Genomic DNA, 17,317 nt, shown 5'->3' on the forward strand with positions numbered 1-17,317 from the left:
CAGGACCACTAGTACCCTTTAATTTACAGGTACTGTGTACATATAGTACTACTTTACCTGAGACTTGTAAGTAAATTAAATATGCCGATTGGGGATATGCCAATGTTACAATGTGTGAGCACAAGCATTTTCTATTAGTTAGCATTGGTAAAATCCACAGAGTCCTAAGGCCAGAAAAAACGAGACCAGCAAAAATGGAGGAGGAAGGCAAATATCTGGGAGAAGACCACCCTAAGGCTGATAAAAAAGATCTATAGAATTTTAGTAGATTTATTTGAGACTGTGTTTGTTTTCTTGGTATAATTGTCCATTCCTTGTTCGTTTTGTTATGCTTGCAAGGGTTCATTTTAGGGTGAGTCTGAATTACATCACTACATAGTCATATGTGTATTTTGACTGCTTGCATAAAGGGGTTTGATGTCTTGCGATATGATTTCTTAATACTAACAACTAATGTTCTAGAATTTGAGTAGTGAGGTAAGGAGAAGTCAATCACTTGCTTGTGAGATTCTTCATTCTCCATGTAGCTTTTAGTTTTGAGTTTTGCATAAACCAGCTCATACTGATGATTGAAGGTGTGAATTAAAATATGCAAAAACTGAGAAATGTGTGCTTGAATTATATTAAATGACTTTTCCAGTCTTCCAGATATCAGGGAACCACCACAGATGTAGACAAGGCCAAAGCTGTGCTGGATTGCTATATCGCCTTATTGTCAATTGGGATTTTCAAACTTCTATAGATATTTTACCAAAGATTATGTTGTATTATTAAACCCAATATTTATTGCACCTGTTCTATTCTGATTCTATTAAGGTGCCAACAAGGGGATTTTTTCAAGGAGTAAATCACTGGTAATTGAGCACTTATTCATTTATGCTTCTGATCAACTGAATTAAATTGATACCTGCTATTGTTATGAATTGTCACATAAATTTGGACATAGGAAACAAAATACTCAAAAAGAAGGAAAGCTACACGGTTATTTAAGTTTGTAAAATAATACCTCTTTATATATATTTGTTTAAGAAGGATACTTTTTACAATGAGAAAAATTCATCAAAGACAAATGGACTGCAAAAAATAAATTGTTCTTCACGTCCACCTGCGCTGTGGTCCACTCTTAGTGAATTTTTAACAATGAATCTTGCATAACTAAAAACAATGATTCTTTTGTCTGAGTTCTTTCAACTTAAAAGATGTGGACAAAGAAGTCAACTTTTCGGCCTTGTAGTTGTTAAATCCTTAAGGCCATCCTCAGGACAATTCAATCTTTAGAGAGTAGAGACCCCCTGTGAAAGATACAATAAGCATTTTGTTACCTTTCTTAGATAGAAAATTTAAAAACTATGAACCGTGTGCAAATAGAGCTATGTAGCACTATCTAATACATATGTACTTCACTTTAGTTGTCTAAAAAAATACTTTGATACATCAATTAAATGTTAACTGAACTCCACATTTTGGAACATAAGTTAATACAATGCGAAATAAATTTGTGGTATGGAGCATTACTTAAATTGAACTCCTCATTAGACACGTTTTTACATATTACAGAGTGTCACTCCAATGTCCAGCCTGCTTATTTAGATCAGTGACATATTTTGCAATACTATAAATGTATTTGCTATAGACATTTAATACATACATGGCCAATTGTAGCCTTCTATTCTTGTCTATTGCTAATTTTTGTCTTCAGATGCCTAGGAGCCATGATATTAGTAATACATAAGTTATTATAAACATAATGACTGTATGGAGGCTGGTACCTATTGGCCCCTAATTTCTGTGCTCACTTCGAAAGACAGATGAATGTGCAATATTTCTCTTCTATCAATAAGGGACAGCCTCAAATTCATAAAGGGTGTCTTCCTGTTTTTGCACATCTAGTACCTGAATATTATCTGGAACCAATTAATTCTGGATAATGTATCTTGACTGGAAGATTCAGACAACCTGCCACCGAAAGTAGAGTCTAGTTACAATTATATGTCTTGTGGAGAGGGCTTCTGCATTGTGCTTATTTATCAATGTCTAAAAATTACCTGCTCATTGAAAAATATGAGTAAATGAAGATAATGGGACCGGTGATTTCAATCCGCGTCTCAACAGCGTATCTAGAAAAAGATTGTAATGTTCATATGATCGCTGGGTAGATAAACGTGACATTGGCCTACGATTTAGCTAATAATGACTGGTATATAAAAAAATATATCCTGTCGTTGGACTATTCTTTTATTGAGCAAAACAATCCAACATTTGGCGGTAAGAGAGGATATTTGTATTTGTGACATTTTTTCACCACAAATAATAGAATCTAATTGCAAATAAATGGCTTATAGCCAGGATTTCCGCATGACGCCATGTTTTTAGTTGGATGAAATTTACCTGCTCTTGAAGAAGTTTTTTAGCTTGACCAGATGATGGAACCGGCGTGTTCAATCGACGTTTCCACAGCGTATCTAAAAAGGGGGATTGTATAATTGTAAAATCTTTGAATACACAACCGCAGTGTATTCAAAGATTTTACAATTATACAATCCCCCTTTTTAGATGTATTAAATGTCTATAGCAAATACATTTATAGTAGTGCAAAATATGTCACTGATCTAAATAAGCAGGCTGGACATTGGAGTGACACTCTGTAATGTGTAAAAACGTGTCTAATGAGGAGTTCAATTTAAGTAATGCTCCATACCACAAATTTTCTCATTGTAAAAAGTACCCTTCTGAAACAAATATATATAAAGAGATATTATTTTACAAACTCAATAGCCATGTAGCTTTCCTTCTTTTTGAGTATTTTGTTTACTATGTCCAAATTTATGTGACAATTCATAACAATAGCAGGTATCAATTTAATTCAGTTGATCAGAAGCATAAATGAATAAGTGATCAATTACCTGTGATTTAATCCTTGAAAAAATCCCCTTGTTGGCATCTTAATAGAATCAAATTTTAGCCCAAGTTCGCAAGGGTATATTGGGTCACCCACCTCTTTTATATCCTGTTATATTCTGGCACCATAGGAATCAGAACATATTGGGTGCAGTAAAGGGTACTCATTTGCAATTATTGTCCCCAAAAAGGGGTTAAACATGCAAATGTTGGTGCTTATCAAACAAAAACAAGTGTGTCCCTTTTTTAATTGGGCAATGATTCCCCCAATTCATCTGCTAAAATGTATGCAATGGGTGTGATGCTTATCGCACAACTCATAATTTAGACATGTACTGTAACAGGAATTATTGCACATGTCACAATTAATCAAGCCAACCGTATATGGGGCCTTATTTTGGGGTTTCTTTTGGATGAAATAGTGGCTTTAACTAGGAGTGGGCATGACTTCTGTAATTTGCATTTGCATATGTATGTGAATTTACAGCACCATTACATGAGATAATGCAGAATTACATAAGGAGCAAAAATCTGCATTTAGCGCTATTTTCCTAGTGAAAGATGAAACTTCACATCCACAATGAACTCAAGGATGCATTTTGAGCTAAAGAAATAGTACTAAATGTAACAGAACAGAAACAGCAGCAGCCAACGGAAGCTCATGCTCTGTTTCTATGCTCTTGGGTAGGAGTTTTTGCCTAAATTATGCCAACAGGTCTTATCAAGTAATTTTCTGTAATTTAATGTCACAAAAGTAATATAAAACTTCCAAAATTACTCAGATTTCATCAGTTAACTAAAATTTGAGCCTGGCCTAGATTTAACCGAGGAAAAGTGCATGGAATTTGGGGAAACCATGATTGTGTTCTATGTACTAGAAAAGATGAAATTTTCAATGACGAAATTGATAATATCACTGCAACATTTGCAATTAAATTATTGATGAGAAAACTGTGCATGGTGGGAACAAGTTACAGTTACCTTGGGGGACGAGTTATAGTTACTTGAGATAGCTATCACTGATGAATTTCTGTGTTTATTTTTAAAGTTTAAATACGTTATGTTGTTACTGAATAGTTCACCTTTAGTTTTTTCAAAGAATATATATATTCTGCAACCAGGGTGAATGGGCGTAACATCAAACTCCTATTGGAGTGGACTGCCATGTATTTAATCTGGCCCCCAGGAGGGATGACAACGCGGAAGTGAAACAGGCGCTGAAGAAAGGCGAATGCCTGAAACACGTCTGGCCAGCGTTTTACTGCTATATTTGTTCATGCTGTGTGCCGATGAAACTGGCACATTAAAGTTTCTTTCCTCTCACCGAGCATGTGTCAGCTCCTTCTGTTCTTGGGGAAGTGGATTGGTTTTGATGTTTATCTCGGGTTACAAGCCTCGAGCACTGGCACGCCCTCTCGTTCTGGAGTTTTCGCACCTGCTTGTGAAAGTGTGGTGAAGTATTGAAAATACAGTGCAATGCCCCCCAGCGGAACAAAACATCCATTGTGATTTTCACTGCCGTTGGGGAGAGAGGTACCCGCATTGACTGGGGGAAGGTTTTTGCAAAAGAAACTTACCATTAATGCCTCCCTAATAGACTGTCCTGTGAGTTTTGTGTCCATGGCCAGCATTGTTGGGACACCACTTGGTGTGCGTGAACCTGATCACTGCATGTAGGTCCCGCAGCGGCTCTTGCAAAACCAGGAGTGGACAGCAATTGGGACCTGCACCTTCTGCAACCAGGGTGAATGGACGTAACATCAAACTCCTTTCGGAGTAGACTGCCATGTATTTAATCTGGCCCTCTGGAGAGATGACAACGTGAAAGTGAAACAGGCACTGAAGAAAGGCGAATGCCTGAAACACGTCTGCCAAGCGTTTTACTGCTGTAATTGTTCATGCTGTGCTCTGATGGAACTGGCACATTAATGTTTCTTTCCTCTCTATCAGAGCATGTGTCGGCCCCTTCTGTTCTTGGAAAAGTGGACTGGTTTTGATGATTATCTTGGGTTACAAGCCCCGAGAACAGGCACGCCCTCTCGTTCTGGAGCTTCTCGCCTGCTTGTGAAAGTGTGGTGAAGTATTGAAAATACAGCGCGACGCTCCCCCAGTGGAAATAAACATCCATTGTTATTTTCACTACTGTTGGGGAAAGAGGTACCCGCATTGACTGGGAGAAGGTGTTTGCAAAAGAAACTTACCATCAATGCCTCCCTAATAGACTGTCCTGCGAGTTTTCTGTCCGTGGCCAGCATTGTTGGGACACCACTTGGTGTGCGGGAACCTAATCACTACATGTAGGTCCCGCAGCGGCTCTTGCAAAACCCAAAGCGGACAGCAATTGGGACCTGCCCCTTCTGCAACCAGGGTGAATGGGTGTACCATCAAACTCCTATTGGAGTGGACTGCCATGTATTTAATCTGGCCCCCAGGAGAGATAACAACGCGGAAATGAAACAGGCACTTAATAAAAGCGAATGCCTGAACTGCGTCTTCCGAGCGTTTCACTGCTGTAATTGTTCATGCTGTGCACTGATGGAAATGGCACAATAAAGTTTCTTTCCCCTCACCGAGCATGTGTCAGCCCCTTCTGTTCTTGGAGAATTGGACTGGTTTTGATGTTTATCTCGGGTTACAAGCCCCGAGCACCAGCACACCCTCTCGTTCTGGAGCTACGAGCCTGCTTGTGAAAGTGTGGTGAAGTATTGCAAATACAGCACGGCTGTTGTACTTGGCCCATTTTCCCAAAATGTTTCGCTTTTCACCCCCCTGTTTGAGGACGTCTCCCCCATGGTAGAAAGTTGGATAGGCCATGTGTGGTGTGAGACGCCATGTTCCATGTAACACAATGGTATGTGCTTGTTAACCCCCCATTGTAAAAATGTACCCTGATAACCTGCTGCATTTAAAATGGATGTCATGGCTGTCTGTTGTGCCACCTGACTGCAGTAGGTTAGCGGTCTAGATGTTTGGTTCCCAGCCATCCCAGCTTTTGGAGGGAAAGCCTGGCATCAAGGGTGCTCTACTCCTCCCCCTGAGCCAGTTAGAACCAGTTCCCCAGAGGCTTCTAGAAGCTGCTGGCACTGTCTGGTAGGTGGGGTGAGGGGCGCATAAATAAGGGGGCTGTGCCACCATGTGCTCAGACAGAGCAGGGACATGATCGTGAGGGGACCTGCTGCCAGGGGATACTGACACTTGGGCCTGTGTGCTGGACCCTGCACCCAACTAAAACCCCTCTGCTGTCCACAGGGCTAGTGGAAGACCCACTGCAGGAGTACAGGCTGCTGTACAGGAGGAGTGCCACGCTACAGTGGAGGATGGTTAAAACCTACCGCCCTGTCTTGATGAGTACCCACTGACTGCTGACCTTTCCCAGTAGAACCTGCTGCTCTGCTCCCTGGCCCCTGAAGAAGAAAGGAGTGCTACTAAAAGTGCCAGGAGAAGAGGAGTGTCTGTCCTCTGCAGCGCTGGGCTGAGAAAGCGCTAAAACTGGACTGGACTGAGCCCAAAGGAGGAGAGGAGCTAGCCCCTACCGCGCTGTGCTGCGAAAGCGCAAAAACTCCAGTGACTGTGTAACCAGCTGACTCCTCCCTAGTGCCTGGGAGAGAAGAGCGCTTTAACTGAGTGCCAGGGAACACCTTTGATTGCACCCAGAAGGAGGTGAGGAGCGCGACCCGGCATCCCTGAAAGTGCTGCTGCTGGGGGTTCCTAAGGAACGTGAGGAAAAGCACTGTTCCTCCTAAGCGCTACATTTCTACTCCATGCATGTGTGCCGCTTCTTGGGTGTATTCAAAACTAGCGGGAGCTTACCCCGCGTGTGGATGCTATGCTGTGTTCAACTCACAGCGGGTGCCTCCCCCGCTTCATGGATATTTCATGAGCAGGTGCCCACCCCACGTGATGGCTGCCCTTTTGCCGATTTAAAACCGGCGGGAGCCTAACCCACGGTTCTTAGGTAATTTGGTGGGAGCCTACCCCGCACTGCAGACCCGGAATCACCGCTCCAGCCCGGGGCCAACAACAAAAAAAGAAGAGCCGCTGCGCTGCTCGTGCTGACCCGGAAGAGGTGTCGACTGCCTGGCGTGGGCGGGGCCTAGGCAGGAAGTGGTGGTGTGACCACGATTGGCCCCCGTGAGCTGGGAGAGCTCTGTGGTGCAGAGAGGAAGAGCCCGGAGCCCGCCGGCTCCATAACGAAGGCCCGGCCCCCCAGGAGAGGGACCGGGTGAAGAGCAGGACCACCGCCGCAATCCTAGCAGCTGGAGAGGAGTGCCCCGCCTACCGAGACAGAAGCTCGGAGCAACGCGGGAAGCCCCAGTGAGTGGGGTCACCTGAGAGCCTGGGGTGGTGCCCGCAAGGCACCCGATCTGTTGAACCAGTGAGACTTGAGCGGGCCAGCCGGACAGCGGGCCGCTCTACACGTGGGGCAGTTTTGACTGTGGTCGCCCTGGAGGGGGGCTCCAGAGGCGCTGTAGGAGCCCGGGACCATTCGTGACTGCACAGCTGCACTGCAGATCGCGGCGGCTGCACCGTTCTGGGGGCATCATTGATGACGTAGGACTTTGGGGCGCTTAGGGGCGCATGTGATGCCCTGTATGTCTCACCCTTCATGCCTGTATGTTTACGCCATGCGCTTTCCATTATATGCCTCTTTTAGTGCATAATATGCTCTGAGGCCTATGGTTAAGCCTCATGTAACTTGACCAAAGGCTAAAGTCATGATGCTTAACCTTTAGGCCTTTTGGTATGCATAGGACGCCCATTGAAATGCTAGTGCGTGTAGGCCCCTGGTGATTTGGGTGCGTGGTTAGTGCCCCCCCAGGAATATGGTTGCCACTTCACTGCCCCAGTCTAATGTGGTCTGGTGACATTGTGATGCACAAGGGATTTATGCCCAATGGGGTGCCCTGCCTAGCGCTTAGGCCCCATGCTCATATGATTCATGCCTGATATATTTTGGTGTACCTCCTATTGCCTCACTGCTGTTGATTTTGGGCATAGGGGGCTTGAGGCTATTCTGATTATACCTGTCTCATGTTTCATGCATGCTAGTGACATGCATGCTGTGCTTTTACGCCTGGCGAATATGGCCTATGCTAATGGGGTTATGCGGGCGATTTCTGCCTAATGGTTGTGCCTACAAGCTCCTGGTTGAGAATAACGCTTTTAGCCCTAAGGCTTGTCGCCTAACATTTATGTCCACAGGTTCATGTTAAATGTGTTGATGACCATGGGTGGGATGCCTATGTACCCCGGTTGGCAGTGCTGAAGTTTCTGTGCCCAGATGCATGCTCACCTTGTTCCGGCCTGATGTTAATGCTGATGCCTAATAAGTGTCCATGCCAAGAGTTAATGCTTATGTCTTTCTTATATCCTTGGAGCAAATGGACTTACCTTTTCCTTCCTTTTCCTTTGCCCTGTACATAATCTCCCTTGTATATATTGCCCTGGCACCAGTTGGTGCAGCATTGTGACTACTGTGTTTACTATTGCATATTTGGTACAATACAAAGTTATTCCTTTTCACCGAAACTGGTGTTGTGTCTCTTTTTGTGGTGTGCCTGGTGTGTCGTCTGTGTGTACTGCATGGATGCGTCACACATTTCCTCAGGAGTTTGGCCTGCCCGCTCTGCACCATGCTACCCCTGTAGAATTGGCTACCCCGTTTCTAAAATTGTTGGCAAGCGGTGGGATAGTACTTGTGTTTCCGGAATACCACAGCGGGAACAGGTTGCACTGCAAACTGAGCAGTTAATGTAATCACAGGTTTTTTTTGGGGATTATTGTGTCTTTCTGATTATTGTATTTCCTCCTAAAAGTGTTTTTGAAGTGTGTCCCCCTGTTGCACTGTGGGTGGTGTGTCCCAGGTGTACATTGTCTGTATGGGGTTGGTCTACGATGAGGATTACCTCATGGAGTACACCGAGCAGGAAGTGATGTACTTCTGCAGAGAGAGGGGTATACCAATGGAAGGTGACTTCCACAGGAAATTGTTCCTCTTCGAAGCTTTCAAGAGGGGGGAACCCTTGGAGCCCTGTGGGAACCTTTCTGATTACCCCTCCGCATATTTAAAGGGTGGATTTGGTAGAGACCAGAGGGAGGGTTCCCAGTCCATAACCCTGGAGGGTGGTGACTCTGAGGAGGAGGAGGAAGAAATTTATTAGGGCGGAGACGCCAGTAGCTAATGAGGACACCATAGACAAGGAGTCCAGTGCTGGGTCCAGTCCCAGGGGCACTGCCCCATCCCTTTCCCTGTCCCCAGAAGAGTTGGTAGATAGGAGGGAAGAATGGGAACATCACCTGGCGCTGGAGAAGCTCAGATTGAAGGTCACCAAGGAATTAGCGCAGCTAAGGGTGGAGGAAAGGAGGCTAGAGACAGAGAAGGTCCTAGCACAGGAGAGGATGGTGGAGGCGAAGAGGGCCTTTGCCAGGGAGAGACTAGCTCAGGTGGGTTGGTTATCCCCTGAGAGTGGTTTTTGTGGTCTGGATTCACCAGTGAGGGTGGAATCCAGAGGTGGCAGCGAGAGTGGTTCCAGTGCAGGGAGTCCTACTCCCAGAACCCAGGAGACGGTTCCTGATTCCCAGGAAGAGGGGGACGAGTTGGAGTTCAGGGGCAGGGGAAAACTATCCCACCAGTCCTGGGGGGAGTTTGCAGAGGAGTGTTGGACTGCATTGGAGGATTGGGTAGTGAGTAGCACAGTGGAGGATTGGGAAGGGCTGTGCCATATAGTTATCAAGGAGCACATGCTCAGGAGTTGTTTCCCAAGGTTACGTCACCACCTCTTACAGTGTGAGTTCTCAGACCCCAGGGAACTTGCACGGGAGGCAGACCTTTGGGTAAGTGCCAGAGAGTCTGAGAGGGCATTGGGGAGTAATCCTGAAGGGAGTGGTGCAGGGATCTTCCGACCTAGCGAGGCGGGAGAGGTGCGGAATAGCCCAGCTAGGTCCCAGGGAAGTGAGAGGATTGTAGGACCTCACATCCTGTCTACAGAAAGGAGTGAGACAGGGAGGTGTCCCGAGGTGCCCCAACCGTAGTCTCAGGGCCTGGAGAGTTTCAGAAGGGAACGCCAGGTTGGGAGCCTAGGCTATCAATCAATCAATCAATCAATCAATCACTCAATCACTGAATTTCTAAAGCGCGCTTCATACCCGTGAGGGTCTCAAGGTGCCGGGGGGGCGCTACTGATTGAAGAGCCAGGTCTTGAGAAGTCTTCTGAAGGCCAGCAGGTCCTGAGTCTGTCGTAGGCTGGTAGGGAGAGCGTTCCAGGTCTTGGCGGCGAGGTAGGAGAAGGATCTTCCGTCGGCAGTAGCTTTCCGGATACGAGGAACTGAGGCGAGGGTGAGGTTTGCTGAACGGAGGCTTCGGGTGGGGGTGTGGAAGCTGAGTCGGTTGTTGAGGTATGTAGGTTGGGTGTTTTGTAGTGCTTTGTGTGTGTGGATGAGGGGTTTGAAGGTGATCCTCTTGTTGACGGGGATCCAGTGCAAGCCTCTCAGGTGGGGTGTGATGCGGCTGCGATGGGGGACGTCGAGGATCAGTCGTGCCGAGGCGTTCTGGATTTGTTGTAATCATCTCAGGAGCTTGGTTGTTGTTCCTGAGTAGAGGGCGTTCCCGTAGTCGAGTCTGCTGGTGACGAGGGCCTGGGTGATGGTTTTTCTCGTGTCGGGGGGATCCATTTGAAGATCCTGCGGAGCATTTGGAGGGTGTTGAAGGAGGACGCGGAGACGGCGTTGACTTGTCTGGTCATGGAGAGGGTGGAGTCGAGGATGACCCCCAGGTTGTTTGCGTGGTCTGTGGGTTCCAGGGCTGAGCATAGCGATGTGGGCCACCAAGAGTCGTCCCAGGCTGATGGGGTGGGTCCGAGAATGAGGACCTCCATCTTGTCTGAATTCAGATTCAGTCTGCTGTCCTTCATCCAGTCAGCTACAGCCTTGACTCCTTTGTGGAGGTTGGCTTTGGCAGTGTGCCATCCAGTGAAAAGGATCCCCTCGTGTAAGGAGAAGCCGGAGCATCTCTAATCAGAGTTCCAGAGGTTTGGGGTCTGCTTAGTCGCAGGGTTTAGATCCTGGGTTGGGGTGCCAGGTTCAGGGGTTGCCTGACCTGGAGGGAGGGGCACTTGTACTCAAGGTCCCTACAGGTTTGACTCCCAGGGGTACTTCTCCAGGTGGGAGGGTGCGGAACTCTGAAAGGGGGTACAGAGGGAGGAAGGTCTCTTCTTTGGAACCGGCTCAGTCGCAGGGTTTAGATCCTGGGCTGGGGAGCCAGGTTCAGGGGTTGCCTGACCTGGCGGGTGGGACGTCTGTAAACAGTGTCCCCCCAGGATTGACTTCCAGGGGTACTACTCCAGTTAGGAGGGTGTGGAACTCTGGGATAGGGTGCAGGGGGAGAGCACATTGCCCCTGTCACCAGTTCAACCTAAGGGTTAAGGCTCTAGGTTGGGGAATCAGTTGCAGGGTCAAGGCCCTGGACTGGGGAGAGAGTGGTGTTCTGAGGGTGCCCCGCGTAGAAGGAGAGGGCGGAACCCCAGAAGGAGAGGTAGGGAGAGGAGAGCCTCGCCCCTGGTGGCTGGTCAGCCTGAGGGTGCAGACCCCAGGTGGGAGGACCAGTGACAGATTGGTAGAAGGAGAGTTGTAAAAGGGTACTACGGGCCTGGGGCTTAAGCCCCCCACTCTGTGAGAGAGCAAGGGCCAGAGACATCTGGATGGCCTAGTGGCCGGTCCTGGCCTCATCCCACTAGAGAACACCAATGGGGTGGTTTGGTTGGTGAAGGGAGGGTTAAGACATGGAACCATCGGGTTCCAGAATGGCGAAGAACCTGCAGATGCCCCTGCAGTTGCGGGCCTGCGTCCACCTTTTCTCGGCCCAAGCAGGGAAACCCATCAAGGCAAAGATCGGCCTACCCTGGCTTTTGGCTGGGGGGAGTTGTGTTGGACTTGGCCAATTTTCCCAAAATTTTTAACTTTTCACCCCCCTGTTTGAGGATGTCTCCCCCATGGTAGAAAGTTGGATAGGCCATGTGTGGTGTGAGACGCCATGTTCAATGTGACGCAATGGTATGCGCTTCTTAACCCCCCATTGTAAAAATGTACTCTTATAACATGCTGCATTTAAAATGGATGCCATGACTGTGTGTTGTGCCACCTGACTGCAGTAGGTTAGCGATCTAGATGTTTGGTTCCCAGCCATCCCAGCTTTTGGAGGGAAAGCCTGGCATGTTTACACCATGAGGTTTCCATTATATGCCTGTTTTAGTGCATAGTATGCTGTGAGGCCTATGGTTATGCCTCATGTAACTTGACCAAAGGCTAATGTCATGATGCTTCACCTTTAGGCCTTTTGGTATGCATAGGACACATATTGAAATGCTAGTGCGTGTAGGCCCCTGGTGATTTGGGAGCGTGGTTAGTGGCCCCCCAGAAATATGGTTGTCACTTCATGCGGCAAGGGTTACTGCCCCAGTCTAATGTGGTCTGGTGCCATTGTGATGTAAAAGGGATTGATGCCGAATGGGTTGCCCTGTCTAGCGATTAGGCCCCTTGCTCATATGATTCATGACTGATATATTTTGGTGTACCTCCTGTTGCCTCACCTCTGTTGATTTTCGGCATAGGGGGCTTGAGGCTATTTTGATTATACCTGTCTCATGTTTCATGCATGCTAGTGACATGCATGCTGTGCTTTTACGCCTGGCGAATTAGCCTATGCTAATGGGGTTTTGCAGGCGGTTTCTGCCTAACAGTTGTGCCTACAGGCTCCTGGTTGAGAATACCGCTTTAAGGCCTAAGGCTTGTCGCCTAACGTTTATGTCCACAGGTTCATGTTAAATGTGTTAATGACCATGGGAGGGATGCCTATGTACCCTGGTTGGCATTATGCCGTATTTTCCTATTAAAGGCTTCCAAAAGGATTCCCCTGTGTGGCCTCTTACATCTCTCACATATATATATATATATATATATATATATATATATATATATATATATATATATATATATATATATATATATATATATATATATATATATATATATATATTCACAGAAAAAACCATAGGTTATAGTGGATATATAGTTAGGAATTTGCATTTACAAAACCTTGAAAATTCAATGAAAAAACCATTGGTTTTAGGCCATATATAGTTAGGAATTAGCATTTACAAAACCTTATTTTACTCGCATAAAACCATTGAAATTCCATATATAGTTAGAAGCGCTAACTATATATCGCGCACCCGCAATCCACTGCTGATGATGTCACATATTACATCATTCATGACATGGTCAGTGACATCACTGATGACATCACTGATGACATCTCAAATGACATCACTGATGACAACTCAAATGACATCACTGATGACATCTCAAATGACATCACTGATGACATCACTGATCACAACATCCAGTGATTGTATGTGTCTGTAAAGTTTAAATATGTTTCACATATTGAAGAATGAGTGGATGTATAAGTGTCTGGCTGAAGAATTTAGTAGGTGCATGACTGACTGTATGAGTGAGTGATTAAATGTGTCTCACTGAGTGCATGGGTTAGTGACTAAACTGTCTTAATTTGTGCATCAGTATGTTTGTTGTTGTGTAAGCTGCTGCATGTGTTGATCAGTAGCTATAAGAGTGGCCATATGGGTTATTGATTGGTTGCCCAAGTATTTGAATGGGAGGCTGAGTGTGTGTGTGGGTGGCTGGGAGGTGCGTGACTCTGTGCATAGATGTGTAAGCAGTTGATTCACTAGGAGTATGAGTTCAAGAGTGCATGTGGAAACAGCTATATGGGCGGTTGACTATGCATGGGTGTGTTGGTGAGTGAATGGATTTCTCATTGCTACATGTGCAAGTAAGTACGTATGTAAAACACAATACATGTGAGAGTTGAGATATATAAATAACTGAACATAAGAGCCAGTGAATGTGTGAGTGGCTGTATCGATCACTGTGAGCTTGTATCAGGGATTATATAAGAGAATAAATATGTGTTATTATATGTTTGAATAAGTAAGATGTGTATAACTTTATAGTTGAGGAAATGGAGGTGTGATTGATTCTTTGCATGACTGACTAGGTGTGTGAGTAACTCCATGGATGAGTGACAGTCTGTGAGTGTCTGTTTATACTGAGTGTATGTAAGGTTATATTAGAGTCTGAAGAGGTTCATTGTATTATCACATGAGTGATGTGATCAGTGATGACAAATGAGATGTCATCAGTGATGTCATTTGAGTTGTCATCAGTGATGTCATTTGAGATGTCATCAGTGATGTCATTTGAGTTGTCATCAGTGATGTCATTTGAGATGTCATCAGTGATGTCATCAGTGATGTCATCAGTGATGTCACTGACCATGTCATGAATGATGTAATATGTGACATCATCAGCAGTGGATTGCGGGTGCGCGATATATAGTTAGCGCTTCTAACTATATATGGAATTTCAATGGTTTTATGCGAGTAAAATAAGGTTTTGCAAATGCTAATTCCTAACTATATATGGCCTAAAACCAATGGTTTTTTCATTGAATTTTCAAGGTTTTGTAAATGCAAATTCCTAACTATATATCCACTATAACCTATGGTTTTTTCTGTGAATTTCATTGGTTTTTTAATAGCAAATATGAAAAGCTTTAAAATGTCAAGTACGTGATAGATAAAAACATTTTCGTATTTATGCACGCTGATGTGCTTTGAACGCTGCACCCCCCCCCCTCCCCTCTTTTGTCTTAGTAGTACTCTCTCTTTGCAGATACTGAAGGGTAGTTAACGCAGGCCTTTACCCCCGTTGTAATCCGTCGTGCCTCCTTGTCTCTCCATTTGATTGATTGTTGTCCAAGCATTTACTGTTTTAGAATTGGTTCTCTTTGGATCATTCTCTATTTACAAACAAGCACAAAGTCGCAATACTCTGTTTAGTCTTTGCAGATAGTGAAAAATCGTGTAAAAAAATAAAAGTAATCGAGCAAAATCAGTAGGCCACTAATTGGATCTCTTTTTGACCTCGCTAAAATAGAAATATTAGGAACAACCCTTCATGAGAAATACGAAAATAGTGAGATGAACTGAGCTCCACACCATGAGGGCTGCAAGACAGCTCGGCTCCATCACCCATCCCGCACAAAATAACGACAAACCCTATGCAAATATTAAAAATATAGACAACACACCAGCAAAGAAACAGGGTAAAACATTTTATTAAAAAACTATTTACATAACGTTGGTTTATAAGATGATGTCAGTAGTGGACCGATGTGTGAATAGATCGAAAACAGCACAAGGCTCCAAGATCCGGATGGCAAGCTCCTGGATGTTGGGTGCCATAGTTTAGAGTTCTGAATTTCAGCCTTTTTCAATGCCTGTGCTTTGTTGAATCAAAATGGCGGCTTGACACAAAGCTGACTCAAGCGTTGCTACTGATGCTATGCAGACCAAAACTGGTTTTCAGTTTGTACATTTTTCTAGATTTTTCAATCCAAGTTTGGTTGACTTTGTAGAACGATGGCTTCAGATTTTCAACATACGGTGTGGTGGCGCTGACTGGGAGGGGGCGCTTTGCTCCTGCCCCCTCCCCAAGTAAGATTTTCATACGTGAAAGTACGTTAATGGTTTTGGTCCCTGAGATGCTTCGATGTCACTACCATTCTCAAATAGCATAAGTTCTGGATGTTGGGTGCCATAGTTAAGAGTTCTGAGCAGTGCTTGTAACACTGTCTGAAGCTTATTTCCACCTACTGCAGCTTCACTATTCTCAAAGTAAGTGAGTGTCGTTTGTGGACCTGACTGCATTAGAAAACAATGTGATATGTTACCTTCCTAAACAGCTTGACGGAGGCCCCTGAGGGGCGGTGTGATGGCCATGGACTCGGAGAAGACGCTTGGCTCCGACACCCTCCCCAAGTCTTATAGCACTGGTGTAGCCTGAGATCGCCCCCGACATAGGCGGCCGGCTCCCGGGGTCCGGCGGAACTTTTTGCCTTTTGATGACTCTTCAATTCTGGACCTTGTCCCACAATCCGTTTGACCTGAAGACAAGCTGTAGTGGGGCGCCCCTTTATCGTTTTAGTTGCCATTCCGCCCGCTTTTGCTACACTGTGCCTCTTCCGCCATTCAGCTGTTTACCGCCCGCTCTTGCGACTACAGCGTCTCGCTCACCATGTAGTTGAGATGCGCCCGCTCTTGCGGTGCAGCGATAGGCGGCTGCCACAGGACTCTCAAAATGGCGGCCGGCTCTTCGGTTTTGGGCCTGGTCCACTAAAATGGCCCTTGGACACCTTGGAACTCGGACGCTTGTCTGCTAGGGCTTGGGTCCCATTCTCGAAAAGCGTCCCCTCAGCCGTGAAGATTCTACAAAAGTCTTGGGGGCCTCCGACTCCCGCAGGCTTCTGGTGGGGAGCGGCTGCCATGATTGCTCGTGGAATGGCCACGACGGAGCTACGAGATGGTAGTGCTCTCATGCTGACGCCAGCTTTAGTCTGAAACATCCAGAAACACTGTAGACTACCAATTCGATCAGTTCCGGTAGCGCCCCAACATGACCCGGAAGAGAAGAACTTGCCCTCCCCTCTTTGACTGATGGTTCTTGTTGCCTGTCCCCTCTGTTGTCATTTAACAGAACTTTTTGGACTGCTGAAAGGGGTTGTGTTCTGAACGCTGGTTGGTGGAGACATTTAGACTATATTCTTGACCTACGTTGTCGCGTAATGCGTTTTATGACACGCCGCGTTAGCGCACCCGGAAGTGATCCGAGGCGCGGCGCGCAGCGCGTAACGTAAGCATAACAGGTCATGTGACTTGTTAATAAAACTTTTCATTGGTTCATTTTACTTTTGTTAATTTAATGATGAAAAGCTTGGTCATATGACCTAAAAATTACGCTTTTTATTATTTTCGAACAATATTTTTTTTTCAAACATATGTTATAATATTCCAGGCTAATGTACTTTCCCGGAAAATTTACAACTGTCTTGCAAGTAAAATATATTCCTTTTTCGAGAAAAAGGGCGTTTCTTCCTTCCATGACAGAGCCGTTGAGTAAAAGAGATTCGGCCTGCTGTCTTAGTCGCCGATACGCCTGATTATCAGATTCTTATCGATCACTTTATGTTGCAGACATGAAAAACACAACTGCCCTTGACCATTTATCTTTAATGCGTTCCTACATATTATACCTTTTATCCGTCATGTAATTGGACTGCTTTATTTCACTTGCCTTTTACTGATTCGAAAACAGTCACTAAAAGTAAAAACTTTACAAATGTAAATACTACTACCGTGTTTTGTTTTAAAAACCTTTATTGTGAAAATGTCAGTATACAAATACGGGCCTATAACCACGTGGGCCGGCCACGGAGCAAACTGAAATCGTATATGATGAGGAGACATTTACACTGTAGAAGAACGTAACGAGCGGGCCATTAGGT

The sequence above is a fragment of the Lissotriton vulgaris genome, chromosome 3_2 (genome assembly GCF_964263255.1).
Source record: "Lissotriton vulgaris chromosome 3_2, aLisVul1.2, whole genome shotgun sequence".
In the NCBI taxonomy this organism is placed as follows: domain Eukaryota; kingdom Metazoa; phylum Chordata; class Amphibia; order Caudata; family Salamandridae; genus Lissotriton; species Lissotriton vulgaris.